This window comes from Penaeus monodon, chromosome 40, assembly GCF_015228065.2.
Source record: "Penaeus monodon isolate SGIC_2016 chromosome 40, NSTDA_Pmon_1, whole genome shotgun sequence".
NCBI lineage: Eukaryota > Metazoa > Arthropoda > Malacostraca > Decapoda > Penaeidae > Penaeus > Penaeus monodon.
In genome coordinates this window covers 1388992-1396491 of record NC_051425.1, presented here as the reverse complement: position 1 = coordinate 1396491, position 7500 = coordinate 1388992, and positions in this window count along the sequence as shown.

Sequence of the window (7500 nt, the reverse complement as noted above, 5' to 3'; positions counted from 1 at the left end):
GGGAGCCCACAGAGGGGGAGCCCACAGAGGGGGAGCCCACAGAGGGGGAGCCCACAGAGGGGGAGCCCACAGAGGGGGAGCCCACAGAGGGGGAGCCCACAGAGAGGGAGCCCACAGAGAGGGAGCCCACAGAGAGGGAGCCCACAGAGGGGGAGCCCACAGAGGGAGCCCACAGAGGGGGAGCCCACAGAGAGGGAGCCCAAAACAGAGGGGTAGCCCACAGAGGTGAAACCCACAGAGAGAGAGCCCACAGAAATCGGGGTCGGAGGAGGAGGACAAGGGGTGGGGGGGGGGGGGGGATGTGACCGGGATCATTCTTTGTGTGTGTATAGAATATACATATACATATATAATTAAGAATACATATAATATACCATCATATATGTATATATATATTATATATATATATAATATATATATTATACATATATATATAAAATTCATATATATTATAGTTATATATATATATACTTTTATATATGATATCATAATAATATATTCTAGATATATATTTAAAATATATATATTTTATATATATAGAGACGGAGAGAGAGAGAGAGAGAGAGAGAGAGTGAGAGATGAGAGAGACGAAAGAGAGGAGAAGAGGACAGAACAGAGACAGAGAAGAGATGAGAGAGAGAGAGAGGATACACACACACACAACCACAACCACAACAACACCACAAACACACAAAACACACACAATAACATATATATGTATTGTATATATATATGTTTATATATATATTATATATATATATATATATATAATAGAGAAGAGGAGAGAAGAGAGAGAGGAGAAGAGAGAGAGAGAGAGAGAGAGAGAGATAGGTAGAAAGATATAGATATCGACACATAATGAATTTTTCGAACCGTACGATTCAGAATGGCCCCTTCCTTTCTCCCCAAAGGAACAGCAAGAAAAGAGGTTGAGAATCGAACGTAAAGGGGATTCGAGCGGCCTTCCTCAAGCATCCCGAGAGGCTTCGAGTGCTTACCGCGGGATCTATAGACGAATGAATCCTCCCTTCAGAAAAGAGAGAGAGAGAGAGAGAGGGGGGGGGGGATCCATCAAGGCAAAACAAGAGCGTCCTGTGTTATCTCTGTGGCGAGTTTTAAACGCGGTTGTAAAGTTCAATTAGCTGGCGTCTTTGTTATACGCTAAAGCAAGAAATGGAAACTTCTGGAGAGTTAAACAGAGACACAAAAGAGGGCAAAAACCGCCGAAACAGCTTTATTGGCCTGAGGAGCGTGCGGTAGCTCCACCCCCCCCTCCCCCTTCTTCCCCTCCCTTCCCCTTCCCCTTCCCCTCCGACTCGCCCCTCCGTTGACCGCGCCGACGTCTGTAGCAACAAACGCTCAAGTGTAGCAACAGGCGCTTAAACGTAGCGAAAAAAGAAGAAAAAAAAAACGATTTAATTTAGCAGCGGGCGTCGGAGTGTAGACAAGAAATCCTTCATTTACACAACAGAGAAAACGTAGCGAAAAAATATATATATATATATTCATATCAAACGCTAAACTGTAACCACAAATACAAACCTATAGTAACGAAAACGTAATGCTAAGACAAAACCCCTTTTACACCGCTGCTACAACGTCCAAATTACGCCAACACATGTCGGAGTGCAGCAAAAAAGCGCTCAAGTGCAGCAACAAACGCTTTAGTGTAGCGACACACTCTATAATTCCACAAAACAAAAGGCTCTTGAAGGAACAATATGCAACAACGGCCTTTCGCGCCAAGCATTCCTGTGCGCTACTGTATTTCTGTTGCAGACCATCTCCGGCCTTTACAATTGCACCGAATCAACGCCCTTGCAACGCTCTTTGCAACACTCTGGCGCGGCTATTGTCCTCTCCAGCACGCAACGACCGCTGCAACCCGTAAAAAGAGACCAACAACACAACAGAACAATTGCAGCGACAGTAGTTTAGATATAATTACTCAATTCAGTTGCAAAATGACTCCTAGGCCTATCACACAGGACGTTGCTAATTGAGTTTTCGCCGTTGCAAAGGGAGTGACGCGGCTGGTCGTGTTGCAAAGGCGTTCTGGTGATTCACGGCGGATAAGAGATGGGGGGGTTGGGAGGATGGGTGAAGAAAGGGGAAGAAATAAAGGGAGAAAGACAAATGGAGAGGGAGATAGGGAGGGACGGAGAGGTAGACAGGTAGATAGACAGATAGATAAATGGACAGAGACAGAGGGGGGTAGAGAGAGAGAGCAGGGAAGAGAAGGAGAAAGAGAGAGAGCGAGAGAGAACGAGAGAGAGAGAGAGAGAGAGAGAGAGAGAGAGGGGGAGGAAGAGAGAGAGAAAGAGAGAGAGAGAGAGAGAGAGCTAAAGGAGGGAGAAGGGAAGGAGAGAAAGAGATCGATAGATAGAGAGAGAGAAAGAAAGAGACAGAGCAAGAGAGAGACAGACAGACAGACAAACAAACAGACAAATCTAGACTATACTATGAAATAATCCTCAGAGCATATTCCATATCCAGCCCCCCCTCCCCCCTCCCCCTAAAAAAAATCAAACGGCATTAATAACCTTATAAATAACTCATATCATTGCACTACCGCATATTTGTGTTTATTTTATTACGTATCAAAACTCAAGGTGAGTTTGATGATGGAAAATGTTATAGTATATCCTCTTTGCCTCCTAGTAAATGGTATGTATGTGTGTGTACGTATTCATGTGCGTGAGTTATGATGGGTGTGATTTATATGTTTGCTTGTTTGTTTGTTTGTTTGTTGTGTGTGTGTGTTGGTGTGTTGTGTGTGATGTGTGTGTGTGTGGTGTTTTGTGTGTGTGTGTGTGTGTGTGTGATTTTTGGGTTTGTATATTTGTTGAGAGTATGTGGTTTTGTTGGTATTGTGTGAGTGTGTCTGTATGTGGGGTGTAATAATTTAATATTTGTATGGTGTGGTGTTGTCTGTGACGGTGTGTTGTGTGGGCATATGTGTTTGTCTTATCTGTGTGTGTCTAGTGTATGTTATGTGTATCTTGTGAAAAGATTATCACAGCGAAGCCTCTCTCGGCCCACATAACCGACCTACACCCTCTCTAAGGTCCCAAATACACCTCACAGCCCACATGATATATTACCGTCCACTACGCAACCCGGTTATAGTGACCCTCCGCCTCACAGACTGACCATTAAGGATTTTATAAGGTTTATCGCTTTCTGATATCTAGGCAATACGTTCACAGTGCCAGGTGTGCCTTGGCCCTTCATCTCGTTTTTATGGCCCATGGCCCACCTCTGTAATCTGTGCGAGAATAAATGTGTCTCTTAAGGTCTCTTTGCCACTGATTATATATCTCTCTCCGTCTCTGTATATATTATATAATATATAATAGTATATAATATATATATATATATATATACTATATATATATAATAATATATTATCAATGTATATATATTAATATATATATCATATAATATATATACTATATAATATATATAATATATATATATATTATATATATATATATATATATATATATTAATGATGTGTGTGTATGTATATATATAATATATAGTAATATATAGTATAATTATAGATATATAATATATATATATATATATACATATATACATACAATTATATGTATGTATGTATGTATGTATGTATGTATACGTACACACACACACACACACACACACAAATATATATATATATGGTGTGTGTTCTTGTGCGTGTGTGTGTGTGTGTGCTTGTGTGTGCGAGAGAGAGACGGTACGTAGATTGGTGTGAGAAGGAACGAGAGGAGAACAGAAAAGCAATCAACCGAAGAAAGAAATAACAAGGACAGAGAGCAAGACAATTACTCAGAAAGAGAAAGCATTAAACAAAGAGAACGAGAGAGAGAGAGAGAGAGAGAGAGAGAGAGAGAGAGAGAGAGAGAGAGAGAGAGGGGGAGGGAGTGGGGCGGGGGAGGGGGCAGTAGCGAACATCAAGAGTTCATAAACTTTTTTCCATTTCGTGCCGGAGCGGTTTTCCAGTTCACTAAACATACATCAAGCAAAGGATAATCCACGATTTATTTACATCTTACCAGAAAATCACATTCGGTGTGTTTGTTGTTCGCACATTTTTTAAACATTTATTTTTATTATTATTATTATATTTATTATTGTTATCATTTATCATTTATTTATGTTTTACTAAGTCTTGCATGAGCTTTTTTTTACATTTTTTGATTCACTTTTAGTAATAGTTTTGGTTTCAAATACCAAGTCTTATGCAAATAAATCCATTTTCTCGGAATTCGAAAGAAATATTCTCGACAAAAGACGAACGACATGCGCACGACGATCGAACCCCCAGCTTCGAAACGGAGGAATCGAATCCTTCCCAAGCTTCTCGACTTGAAGCTTCGAAACAGCTTCGAAACGGAGGAATCGAATCCTTCCCAAGCTTCTCGACTTGAAGCTTCGAAACAGCTTCGAAACGGAGGAATCGAATCCTTCCCAAGCTTCTCGACTTGAAGCTTCGAAACAGCTTCGAAACGGAGGAATCGAATCCTTCCCAAGCTTCTCGACTTGAAGCTTCGAAACGGCTTCGAAACTTTTCAAAACCGACGAGCGGATGAGTGAACACACGACGATGCTTCAAGAACAACGGCATTTATAGAGTTAATGTATCGCGAACTCGAGACTTTGAAAAGGGTGAAGGTGATCGGTGGGTTGAGTGAGCGTTGCAGACGAGTTGTTTCGAGTTGAAAGTCGAGTGGTAGGAGGGGGGGGGGGTAGTAGTGGTGGAGAAATGGATGTTTTTTATAGATTAAGCGTGGTTCTTAGAGCGTGTGATTACTAAGCGTGAATGTGAGGAGGTGCAGCGTTGGGAAATGGATTGGTTATTGTCAGTTTCGAGTTGTAAATAGCAGGAGAAATGAATTTTCATCCTAAACTCTTGCCTAAATCAATGTATTGAAACTCGATCAATCACAACTTTAGAAAAGTAAATAAATAAATGAATAAATAGAAAAAAATAACATATGAAAATCAAAACAATACGAAAATCCAATACCTCTTTTTAAGGAAAGGAATTGACAAAGCTTGACATAATGGAGACCGATAACAAAGGGCGAAAAGGAGAAAAGGAGAACGAGAGATGAAAGAGAGGAAGAGAGAGACAGGTAGAAAAGCAGAGAACATCTGTCCATCGCCTGCACTGCGACAGATGCTTTGCCTTTGCATAATTCACGAACACTCGCGTCACACCCTTCTCACGTTGCATGGGGGGGGGGGGGGCACAAGGGAGGGGTTTGGGAGGGAGGAGTGGGGAAGGGAGGGAGGGGTGGGGAAGGGAGGCATATGGGAGGGATTGGGGAGGGAGGGGTGGGGAAGAGAGGCATAAGGGGGGGTTAGGGAGGGAAGGGGGATGGAGGAGGAGAAGGTTAGGGGGAAGATTGGGTAGGGGAAGGGGAGCATAGGGGGGGGAGAGGGGGAGGAGGAAGTTGGAGGGGAAGGGAAAAAAGGGAGCGCTTGGGGTAAGGACTGGGGGGAGGGGGGAGGGGGGAGAGGGAGGTTTGGAAAGGGGAAGGGGAAGAGGACGAGAGTAATAGGGGGAGATTGAAAGAAAAGCAGTGGGGGGAAAGAAGGAGGAGGGAAAGGAAGGGAGATAGGAGGATAGGGAATAAGGAAGAAACTAGGAAGAGGGTGACAGGAGGCTGGGAGGGGAAGGGTACGGGGGGGGGGGCGAATGTACGAAATGACGAAGGGAGGAGAAAGAGAGAGATCGTGTTTCCCTCTCTGCATAATATCACGGCAGAGGAGGCGAAGAGAGAGAGACAAAGGAACGGCGCAACAGATTTCAGGAGAAAGAGAAATGGAAGGACATTGTCGGAAAGAAGGGGGAGATGAGGGAGAAGAAGAGAGAGAGGGAGAATGAGAAAAAAGAAAGGGAAGGGAAAGGGGAGAGAAAGAGAGAGAGAGAGGAAGAGAGATGAGTGAGAGAGAGGAGGGAGGGGAGAGGGGAGAGAAAGAGAGGAGAGAGAGAGGAGAGGGAGAGAGAGAGAGAGAGAGAGAGGAGAGGAGAGATAAGAAAGAAACAAACAGAAATAAAAGAGAGATAGAAGAAGACGAGAGGAGGGGGGGGAGGCAGACAACAGACGAAGGGAAAAAGCAGAAAGAGAAAACGACGAGAAGAAGACGAGAGAAAAGAGAGAGACAGCACGACAGACAGAGGAGCGAGAGAGGGGAGGAGGGGAGGAGAGAGAGGAAGAAAGACGAAGGAGGATTACAGAGAGGAGAAGGAGGGGGGGGAGAGAGGGGAGAGAGAAAAGGGGGGGGAAAGGGGGGGGGGAAAAAGGGAAAGGAAAAAGGGGGAGAAAATGAGGGGAAAAGTGAAAAAGCCGGGGTTATTTTTGGGGAAAGGGGGGGGAAAAAAAATAAGGGGGGGTTTTTTTCCAAATAAAAAATAGGGCGGAGCGGGGGGTTTGGGGGCTTCGGGGTTTTAAAGTTTTTGTGGGGGGGAAACTTTTAATGGTTGGGGGTTGTTTTTTGGGGTGTGGGGGGGTGGGATGGAAAGGGTTTAAAAATTTTGGGGGAAAGGGAATTTTGGGGGGTTTTTAATTTGAAGGATGTTTTGTTTTTTAAAAAAATTAAGAAAAATTTTGGGAAAAATTTTAAGGGGGTTTTTTTTTGGTTTTTATAAAAAGGTTTTTCGGGGGTTAAAAAAGTTTTAAAAGGGAAGGGGGGGAAAAAACAGGAAGGAGACTAGCCCCGGGCCAAACTTGCCCCAACAGGAGGGAGGTGGGGGCAAAAAAAAAAAACGGAACCCAAAAAAAAAAATAAAAACCGTTTTTTACTTGGGGTTTTTGGGGCTTGTTCCCCTTTTGTGGCTTTTTTTTGCTTTTTTCTTTTTCCCCCTTGTTTTTTTGCTTATCTTTTTTTTTGTTGTTAACTTGTACTATTGTTTTTTTTTTTGTTTTCGTTTTTGTTTTACTTCTTTTTGTTTCTTTTTTATTCCTTTTCTCCGTTTTTTTCTTTTCTTCTTTTTTAACCTTTTTCTCTTTTTTTTTCTTTTTTTTACTCTCTTTTTCTCTTTTTTTACTTTCTTTTTTTTCCTTATTTTTCTCCCCCCTCCTTTCTCTTCCTTTTTTTTTTACCCCCCCTTTATTACCTCTTTCCCTCTCCTTCCCCCCCCCCTTTTCCCTTCTCTTCACCCCTCTTCCCCCCTCCCTCCCCCCCTTCCCCCTTTTCCCCTTTCCTTTTTTCTTCTTGTTCCTTCTTTTTTCTTCTTTTTCTTTCTTCTTCTTCTCTTTTTTTTCCCTTCTTCCCCCCATTTTCTCCTCCTCTCTTCCCTTCCTCCTCCTCCTCCTCCTCCTCCTCCTCTCCTCCCCCTCCTCTTCCTCCCCTTTCCTCCTCCTCCTCCCTCCTCCCCTCTCTCCTCCCTCCTTTCCTTCTTCTTCCTACCCCCATATGACTCTCCCACACCTCCCTCCCCACATCCCTCCCACCTTCTTCCTACCCCCGATCTCTTCCCTCGAC